Raw genomic sequence first — 10,513 nt, 5'->3', positions numbered from 1 at the left:
CAAGCATCCCATCGTGGATATAATCTGAGGCTGAACACCAGAGACACCGGCTTCCCACTGGATTTCCAGAGGACAGGAGCTACACAGCCACCATTGGACTTCCTGAGGAAGAGCAGACTGTTTTACTACAGGATCACCGCTTCAGAGGACTGCAGCCACCATTCTACCAGACTGCTACCACCACCCTGCCTAACAGGGTGTCAGGTTGTACCTTGACTCTGTCAGTTTGACAGTGTTTTCTTTTACCTTTTTTTTCCCCTTTTCTTTAATTTCCATTAAATTGTTATTCTGACTTAGTGCCTCCCACTGGTTTGTTTTCAAACTAGTACACCCTATATACTAGTACACATTGGAGCCTGGAAAACAGCTTTGCAGAAAAGAATCCAGGGCTCCTGCTGGGCAAAATGTTGACTGTGAACCAGCAATGTGCAGTTGTAGAAAAGGCAGCCAAAAACATCCAGGCATTGCCAGTAGGGTCAAGGGAAGTTATTCTTTCTCTGTAGTGAGGCACTGGTGAGACCACACCTTGAGACCTGTGTCCAGTTCTGGGATCCCCAGCATGAGAAATACATGCCCATAGTGGAGAAAGTTCAGTGAAAGGTCATAAAGATGATGAGGAGAATGGAGGATGTGTCATACAAGGAGAGGCTGAGAGAGTTGGAATTGTTAACCTGGAGGAAAGAAGGCTCAGTATGTCTTATCAATGTGTGTAAATACCAGAAGGGGTTAAGGTAGTAGAAGACCACAGAACCAGCATCTTTTCACTGCTGCCCAGAAAGGACAATTGGCAATAGGCACAAATTGAAAGACAGCAAATTCCACTTAAATATAAGAAATAACTTCTTTACGGAGAGGGTGGTCAGATGCTGAAACAGGTATCCCAGAGTGGTTGTGGAGTCGTCAGCCTTGGAAGTCCAACTGGATAAGGTCCTGCGCAACCTGCTGTAGTTGACTAAACTTTGAGCAGGGTAGGGCCTGAACTCAACATTCTGACGATGTCCCTTTATGATTCAACTATTGCTCTTCTGTGAGTCTGTCAAATCAGGCTACTCAGAAAGGTTTGAGGTAAATTCTGTCATTTACAAATGGAGCATAAGAGCATAAGGAGCAAGGTAAAGCCTCGATAAATTGTTGGCTAGGAGTTTCTATTCAAGAATACAGGATTTGCGTACATTAGGAGTGCAATATGTGTAAACAGACAAGTGCTTGCAGAGCAGACTTAAACTGTTCCTTTTGACATTCTGTACTAATTTGCTAATAGATGCCATGCAGATTGGGATTTTTAATTGTAGAGAGACCTTTGAATGAAAAAGTAATTTAAAGTCCTTCTCAATGTCTGTTGAAATCTTTTAATTAAAGAAGCCTGCTGGGAAACCCTATTATTCAACCATGCAGAGATTTCTATTTTTAATATGTTTTTGAAGGACTCAATTCAACTTCCAACTCCAAGAAATTGCAAGTTGTGGCTTTTATGTATATGTGCAACAATGTCATTAAATAAAGGGGAAGCAGTATAAAATGCTTCTTTCCACCATTTTATTGAATCTTTGTTTAGTAGCTCCCATATATTTTCTGGATCTTGGAGTTGTTTCGGCTGGTGGCAGGTTTTGGATAGTGCCAGGTACGGCACTCAGGTAAATCACTCCTTTTCCTGCAGTTTATTCTTAGCTGCAGTTATACCTACTCTGGATTAAGTTCTTTCCCCTTTTTTTCTTTTTTTTTTCCTTCTTTCTTTTCCTGTGTTCTTTATTTCACCACCCATCTCCTTGTGGGGAATGGCATGTCACATACCTGGAGACACACCACACTTAAGCTTCAGGTTCTCCCTTGGATAAGAGATTCTACAGCCATTCTTCAAACTTGAGACATTTCTCTTGGATCCACATTGTCAGCTGTGTGGACTTCAGCAAAGATTCAACAACTTCGCTTTCCTTTCATCATAGGCTCCAATAGTTTCTTTTTGGCCAACATGCAGTTAGTGTGTCCAGAACAACTGCAAAGGCTTTCCCTCCTTGTTTTTCAGTAACAGATGAGTGTTACTGCTTGTGTGTTTGGGAAAGAAGACAAAGACTGGACATCTATTTCTCAGCCATCTGCTTCCTTATCAGCCTCTTTCTTTAAACCATGTTATGGAAGAGTAGCAGGGTCTCCAGCATGATGGTTCTACATAAATAAATAAAAAGGCATGGTTCCTGCTCAAAAAATTTACAGTAGAAGGAGAGAAATGCCAAGAAAATAATTGTTGAGGCTTCACACAGGTATGTAAGTTGTATCACGTATCATAAAAAATATTAATCAATCCAATATTTGAGGTAAATATCTAATGTATACAATTCCACCATAGATCCTAAAAAAATGCCAGAATTTTGTTTTTAAATTTTGGAGCACTACAGAAGACTATGTATGTGTTTTATAACTGACACAAAAAAGCCTGTTAACAGATGTGCTTGTGTACAAGGCACTGAAAAGTCTGTGCTGTTTAATTGCATTATTCTCCCCCTTGCTCATGTAGATAGTTGGATTTGTCCTGCAAACTGGAAAGTCCAAAGCTGGGTTGTGGGGTTTTTTTGTTATCCCCACCTGCTTTCTGAAACTTTTGTAAAGTTGTAATAGCCATGTGCATGCTGTGCTGCTTGGAACTTTGGTCTGTATTTTCCTGGGAGGAGCATTTCCGGTTTCCTACAGGGCCCAATAAAACAACCTTCTCCCCTTGGAAAGTGATTTGTGCTTTTTTATTAGTCCAAAGCTAGAGGCTATTTTAATCCTCCAAAGCCTGCACTTTACTGAACTAGATTCTGACTTTCCTGCTTACTAATGTAAATTTGAAAAAAAACCAAAAAAAACTGCAACAAAAGCATGGATCTTCTTTATGTCTGCAAGTCATGTTTTCATGACAACACACAGACACTGCACAGAGGCATTACAGGACTGAGGAGGAGCTAAAACAGGAAGGAAGGAAGCAGTACAGATGTTGAATACTTTGTAGGCTTTTCAGAGCAGGAAAATCTGCCTGAAATCTCTAGTGTCTTAGCCAAGAAATGGTAGACACTGGCTACCCTGGACTAACATTGGAAGTAAACGGTTAGACTCAATTGCTAAGCCATGTCATCAGGAACACACCTGAAATATTATTTAGTTTTTAGAGTGTTCTATTTATAGGATACAAATATTCCCTTAATTGCACTATTTGAAAGAGCCAAGTTATCCTCAAATAGTGGTGTTCCTCTGTCCCGCAGGATTAGGAGACTGTTGGGGAGCATTCACAAGCACCCATTTGGATGCAGCCTCTGCTTCAACATGTTCTGAAACAAGTGAGCCCACACCTTCTCGGACAGCCAAAACCTACAGCCACATGTACGGTTCTCTGTCACAGTTTAGGGAGAGCTCAGTCTGTCAGCTTCTGATGTGGCCTGAAAGCAACCTGGCGCAATATGGGAGGTGCATAATATTTTAATCTTAGTTGTTCATAGGTAACAGAGTTCCACAGTCATAAAACTGTCACCTAAACAATCTTGACACAAGAGGCACTAGTGAAATTAATGCTGAAGTTTTTTAATTCCCTGCCCTTTACAGGTATCTTAATAAGTAGTTGCCTACAACCATGTACAGTGTTAAGTTGCAGAATACCTTGCAACGCGTCCTCCTCATTTCTTCCATGCTGTGTGGTCTATATTTGCTTAAGCTTCTACTGTCTGTGACTGTTCTTCTGCCCAGGGTATTCTGTCACAGATTAATTCCCAAAATGTATGAGAAAATATTTAAGGAGTTCCATCAGATTGCTAAGAAAAAGTAAATGTACTTTAAAACTGTGGTAATGTATGCAAACAAGCCAAAATTCAACTTGTGAAATGCTTGGACTGGGGCAGGAATTTTAACTTCTTCTGCATTTAAGGGGGTTTTTTTCCCACAGATCATTTCCTCTTTTGGCATGGACTATGGCCACTATGTGAGGTCACACAAGCACGTCATAAAATGCTCATCTTTGCCTTTTTCATTCTCTGAAAAGCAACAGACCAAAGTTTCGTAAGAGTTTGGGATGCCTGCCTCTGAAACTGGAGGGGAGCTTGTGAGATGGGGTTCATGTGTCCCTGTGTCTGTAGGAGCCTTTTTTTCTCAGAGCCTGGCAAAAGTGCCAGCGCTGGGGCTTGCACACGCTCTTGTTTCTGTGTGTTTATGGACCTTCATCACTGAGCCAATGCTCAAAGTGTTTCTGGTCTCCATCCACAAAAGGATTTATCTTTCAAGAACCGTGACAGGGTTTCCAATTCTCCCATGCCTGCAATAATTTTTGTGATTTTTAGCCTCTTAATGTCGGTAAGGGGTGCATTTTCTCCTGGCCTCACACTGTCGTGACCATGCTCCTCTGTTTTTACAGTATTTGCAGTGGGAAAAACCAGTCTCTTCAATATTCTTTTTCACAAATCAAGACCTGTATTTTCAATGTGAGAATTAATGACTTTTACATTACAGGGTTTAATTTTATTTTGTATCTTTTCCCCTTTGAGCTCAGCAGACCTCCGAGGTTTCTGGTAAATTTTATCAAAGTGACAACAGATCGTATTGTGAGAAAGTGGCTTTTGTAATTTGTTGCTTTGTTTAAATCACCTTTTATAAGCTTCCTAGATTCCTATGGAAGTGGCTTGCCTTTTGGTATTAACGTGCCTAAACAGATAACTAGCAGCTTAGCCTTGGGCCTGTTTGACTTTCTTAGAGCTTGGGAAACCCCTTGGTGATATTTATATCTTAGAAATGCCTGAATGGAGAAGAGAGGGAGTCCCGAAGGACAGCATGGCCTGAACATTCTCTTCAGGCTCTGCAAAGTTTTAGAACAGCCCTCTGAAGACATAATATGTAAATAAAATGAGAAATTTTCTGAACTACAGAAGCTTGAACACAAATTGCACTATTATTTGACCAAATCCATTGCCTGGAATGCTTTTTCCTTAAATTTGTCATATTACTTTTATATGGATCTGGAAGAGTGCTGCTCTAAAGTAACTGCTTTTTGAATTATACCTGCCAACCAGCATTCCCACAAGAATGGCTTATCTGCTGCAGCAGAGGGGGCAGAAGTGAGTTGTATGTAGTTTATCACCAGGACCTCTCATGATACAGGTCTGCCACTGTGGCTGTTCAAAGGACCCCTTGCCAAAAAGCATTGGCTGCTGCACTGGCTGGGACTGCTTCCACCTAAAACAGACCAGCAGAACAGACCTCTGATGACTTTTCATGTTAACAGATGTCACCCACTAAAGCAGCCTCACAATTTAAAAGTTAATCAAAATTTAAGTTTGCTAAAACTTTTCCTTAGACTAATTCACGAGCACTATCCTTACACAGATGATAATGACAATTATTATTAATGAAGTACAGGTTGCAGAATTTACCACACACCACAAAGCATCTTCACTTAGGGGACAAGCTTCTATAAAAATAGATATCACCATATAAATTAACCTTGGAGAAAGAGATTTAAGGAGACAGTTGACTTAACAGTTCTGCAGCCCCTACTGAGACAGTGTTGGGGAAGGTGCTGTGCCATTATCACGGGGTTTGAAACAGCATGTCCATCAAGGATGTCTCACTGTGAAGAAATTGGCCAACTATACAAGGCAATTTCTTTTAGGGGAAAAAACTGGATGAGATTATTTCCTTTGTAGATCACTGTCCCTTACCTGGCTGGAAACACCATTCAAACCAAGTAACACAGCACAAGCCGTCAGATTCTTCTGAAATCTATTTCCCATGTGACCTGACTGTACTTGTCTGTAGGTTCTGCAACCATGACAAAAACAGACTTCTTGTGATTTTAATATTTATACACATAATTGCGTATTTTAAAATATATTGACCTTTTGTGGCAATTGCTGAGACGTGCTTTATTACATAATTTAAAAAACCCAACACTATGCAAATTCAAAATGATACAATCGTTCAGTTTATGTATATAAAACCCCCTCCTATTGGCAGTCATCCATGCAAGCAGCAGCCATAGACCTCTTACTTGGTTTCTTCCATTTCTAACTGTAGATTGTAACTGTCTGTCCAGAAATCTCCTCCCTGTTTACAGAGACATTCCTCAAACAGAAGCAAAGTCAGTGCTTGATATTTTGACAATGTCACTCAGAGCATGGAAGGATTTCTCCCAGTGCATCAGGTCCCCCAATAATTCCTCCAGCATGTGAGGGAACTGTTTGTTAAGGAAGTTGTTCCAGATCAGGTGTTAGGATAAATGGCCATGTTTGTGTTGTAGTAACACTTCATGGAATGCCTTTCTACTCTCCTCTCATTTTTCTGTCCTTTTGAAAAAGTGACTCCTGGAAAAAAAAGGATTTCAGAAAGTTCGGTACTGAAGACAATATAAACACTTTATTGGGCTCTACTCAGCAAAGACTGGAGGTCAGGGTGTGTCCAGGCACAATTCAGATCCATTGCCTTTCAGTAGGTTAGAGACATATGCTTGATGCTCCCCTCAAATTGCTACGTGCACCCTCGCTCAAAATGGCACTGCTGCAATGTGCTTAATATATCAGCTGAAGTCATGGGGCCCATGTGTCCCTGCTGGGATCCGACCAGGATTTGACTGTACTCTTCCTACTGATGACTGCATGTCAGGAACGTGCATGACTCGGGCTGACAGCCTGGAGCAGCCGCCGGTAACGAGAGGCTGTAGGTCAAACACAGAGTTGTACAACACTGCCTCAGTAAAGCAGCAGAATGGGAAAGTTTGTCCAAAGAGCAGGAGATTTGGGGATGGTGAGTGAAGGATGTACTGGCTGAACTCCCAGCAGCTCATGGTTCTGCTGCAGCTACGGTGCAAATGAGCAGGATGAAGTGGGGCCAGCAGCTGAAGCAGCTGTAGGAGTGAAATCTGAGCACCCCGAGTCAGGCTGCCCTTACGCCACAGAGCGAAAATAGGAGCATGGAGGTGCTTGCCGGGTGCTCTGGGCAGAGGCGTCAGCAGGCACTCGCACCCAACCCAGCTGGGCATGGTTTCCTGGTGTGTGCTCAAGGGCTGGATTATACCAACAATAAATTCTTGCCTTTCCTCATAAGGAATGCTTTTCTTTGCCCATAAACAAGATTGTAAACACAGCAAAATTGGACACACATTTTCTTTATTTATTGTTCCTTTGTTTGTTGTTTCTTTCTTTATTGTTGTTGCTGTTGCATCATCCCAGGAAGGCAGGCACTCTCCTGAGTTTGTGGAGCAGTCTGAGTCCTTCTCAAGGAATGGCTGAGAGGGCAACTAGCAGGGGGGAACCAGGTAGCCACATCATCTTGATTCATCCAGCACGTTTTCATTATGTGACTACATCCTTTTTTCCCACTAATGATAAGCCTGAGATTTCTTAATTTAACGTATGATCTAATTATGAACTTTTTATACTACCATAAAATTAATGTCCTTAGTATTATTTTTTTCTCTTCTTTCCAGTGCTCTGAAGCAGAAATTTAGATTGAGCACAAGATTACTCAGGAATTCAGATTTAAATGCTCATTTTTGTTTAAAGATAAACAGTAATAATTACAACTAATTGTACGTGTACAGTTCTTATTATACAGCAAGTCCATAGCCCTTTACAAGTATTGATAGAGTTAGAATAATAGTGCCAAGATAATGTAAGTAAGCATAAATTTAGGCACTCAGCATGAAACAAAGCTGGTAATGCATGTGTGTAATGAAAGTGTGTCATGCTTTATGCTGATTTACTAAGCCTGTTGACTCACTATGTAACCAAAATCCAGTTAAAGGAACTGGGGAGTGGCTGTGTAGGACAAGGGTTGAGGACTGTACAGGCAGGAAGGGTTTGATAGGGTGGGACACTGTAAACACAAGGCAGAAAGTTTTTTATTTCCTCATTTTATTTCTTTTTTATGGTTGTCAGATTCCAGAAAGGGACAAGTTACACTGATTGTGTCATTGAGAAGGCTGGGCACAACACCTCTTCATGTAAGAACTACATCTGCTTTGAGATGGGAAATTTGAAGAAGAAAGTGTAAGAGTAACACCGGAGTAGTGTCACCTCTGCATAGCCAGTCTCTGGCTTTATTTGACAACCACATAATATATTTCCTTCTATAAATTAAGCAAATCAGTTTATAAGCTCTGTCATATTATTTGCCCTTGTAACTCCCACTGCAAAGTTTTTTCAGGAATTCAGTAGTTTATTCTACTGTCAGTAAAAATCAACTTGGGTATCTTGACACCTACTGTGTGCTTTCATTTGAAGAGCACACTTCCTCCTTTCATCTGCTTCTTTAACTCAAAATTTACTTTAAAGTCCCGTTCCCACTGCTGGCCCTGCGCTGGGAACTACCCTTACAGGGCACCTGGCATTGTTGCTGTTTCCAGTATTTTAAGTCATCTGTGTGTTGTTTTTTTCAGTTCTTGCCAGTCCTAAAGTAATCAGTACAAGTCATTTGCTGTAAGTACAACAATTTAACTACAGTGAAGTGCATTTGCCATTATTTTGCTCTGTGTGTTTTAAAGGTTTTCTTTAACTATTCCGTTCATACATTTCTGCATTATTCTGAATTAGCCACTCAGCATGCTGGATTGGATTGACAGCCCAGAATTCAGTGTTCACTTGTGCTGCCTGGCATTACAAGATTTTTTTCTTTTCCATTGGCAATGTTCATGGATCCTTAGCAGAAAGAATGGAGATCAAGTTAACAAAGCTGTACACTTCCTTTGCTGGCATTAAATAAATGCTGTACATTTGGAGACATTTCAGCTGTTCAGTCCACTTTAAGTCATTTTCAAACCACTGTCAGACAGCCAGAGGAATCTACTGAGCTCTCCTACACTTAAGAAGAAAATGCTGCTTTTGCATTTAGAATAACTTTTACTAATTTTGCTTTCTAAGTACAGCTAAAAATCAGATGTAAAATGTAATTGAAAACCAGGCCATTATTTTCTAGTGCTACCTGACATAAATCACAACCTGTGACCAGCCAAGTGACTGGCTCCATCCCATGAGACAGGTGAGTCCTAAGCATAAAGTCCAATGCATGCCTCATGCAATTCAGATTGGCTTTAAGATTTTCCACTATGAATTCTTCCTTCACAAATCTCTCTAGCTTTCAGAACTTTGTCAGGTTCTCAGAGAGTAGTAAAGTTCTTTCCCTCATGATTTTAAGTGCTATGGAAAAGCAGAAACTGAGGTTTCAGAAGATAAATAGCCAGGAATATATGAATTCATCAGGATCTCAGTGGCCCAATTAAACCGTTTTCTTTATGAAGACTCAGCTCTTGAAAAACTGAATATACTAATAAAACTGTGAGTCATCATTCCTTTTTTATTGATTCTTGTTATCTTTCTGTATCTGAGGCAACAATAAACATGATTTATATACACTGCCTTTAATTTCTCGTGGTGTTCTAATCTCGCAGTGGTGTGGGGGAAAAGTCAATGAAGATGGATGGTGAGCAGACCGCAAACTGGGAGGCAGGCAGCAAATTTGGCCAGAAATTGGGGTAGGGGGGATTATGTTGCAGAGATAAGTAACTTTTATCTCTAGAGCTGATGCCATTTAGAATATATTTAAAAAAAAGAATTATGTGACTGGTAAGGCAGGAAGATGGTCCTGTCTGTACCCACTAAAAGTGCTCATTTACATCTCCTTGTGTGGATGAATCATAACATGATGCTTAACACTTTTGAGCCTTTCTTCCCTCTGCACACTGATGAGCAGGGACAATTTCTGTGAAGATGTCTTCTGCAAGGTCCAAATAATCTAATTTATATTGGTGGAATCTGCTACAGCAGTTCTCCTTGCTGAGCCACATGGACAGCATTACACACATGGCATCACAGGAACTTCCAGTGCCTTCATATACGTTTTTGATGTCACATGGGTGTTTGATGGAGAGCTGCCTGGAAATAGGCTGTAGGCTCCCTGGCAGCACTGTTCCCCCCCCCAAAAAAAAAAAATTAAATCTTCTAAAATATAGGCAGACTAGAAGAATATTACTACAGGCTGTTTTCTGGTTCCTTCCATTTGGATCCATTATTGGAGCCTTTTTGTTTTGAAACAGCATTGAATTAGGCTGTGAAATCCTCCCCTTTCATTTATTGTCTCTGATAACATCCTCTTTATGACTGTATTCCAGTTACTGCTGAAATGGTGCCATTTCACTAAATGCTATTTATCTTTGCAAAAGGGATGGTTAAGCCTGCAGCTTCTGGCAGAGCCATGACCCTCATGCCTCCATAAAGACCTTTGCATATGATACAAAAGAGGCACCACTGGCTGCCTGTGAGAATCTGAATGAAGATGAGATACCAGAGCACTTGGCTGAAATGGGAATCAGTGCTGAGGACAGCTACCAGGAAAGTGCTTAAGAGTGCAAGTGCAGATATTTACTGACTTCATTCCTTCTAAAATTACTGTGGCTCAAGAAATCAAGAGCATTGGTGTGCAAACAGGTCACTCATGGGCACAGAAAATGTAGTAGCAAAGCAACTAGACTTCTAGAAATGCTGTATACCTCTGTAGAGAATGCCTC

General features: G+C 40.8%; 1 long non-coding RNA gene across 1 annotated transcript in view; it reads left to right on the top strand.

The window, feature by feature from the left end:
• The window catches only part of LOC121666991, a 19,623-nt gene extending 10,264 nt beyond the window's left edge, over positions 1-9,359 (top strand). The window contains exon 3 of the long non-coding RNA XR_006016870.1: positions 7,890-9,359. This is a non-coding gene — a long non-coding RNA (uncharacterized LOC121666991). The remainder of the gene's footprint in view (positions 1-7,889) is intronic.
• The last annotated feature ends 1,154 nt before the right edge of the window (positions 9,360-10,513 follow it).

The sequence above is a fragment of the Corvus kubaryi genome, unplaced genomic scaffold, assembly GCF_017639235.1.
Source record: "Corvus kubaryi isolate FWS band 111438036 unplaced genomic scaffold, C.kubaryi_AGA036_p1.0 37354, whole genome shotgun sequence".
Taxonomy (NCBI): Eukaryota; Metazoa; Chordata; class Aves; order Passeriformes; family Corvidae; genus Corvus; species Corvus kubaryi.
Note: the sequence above shows the minus strand (reverse complement) of the source record. Positions and strands in the feature narration are given on the sequence as shown.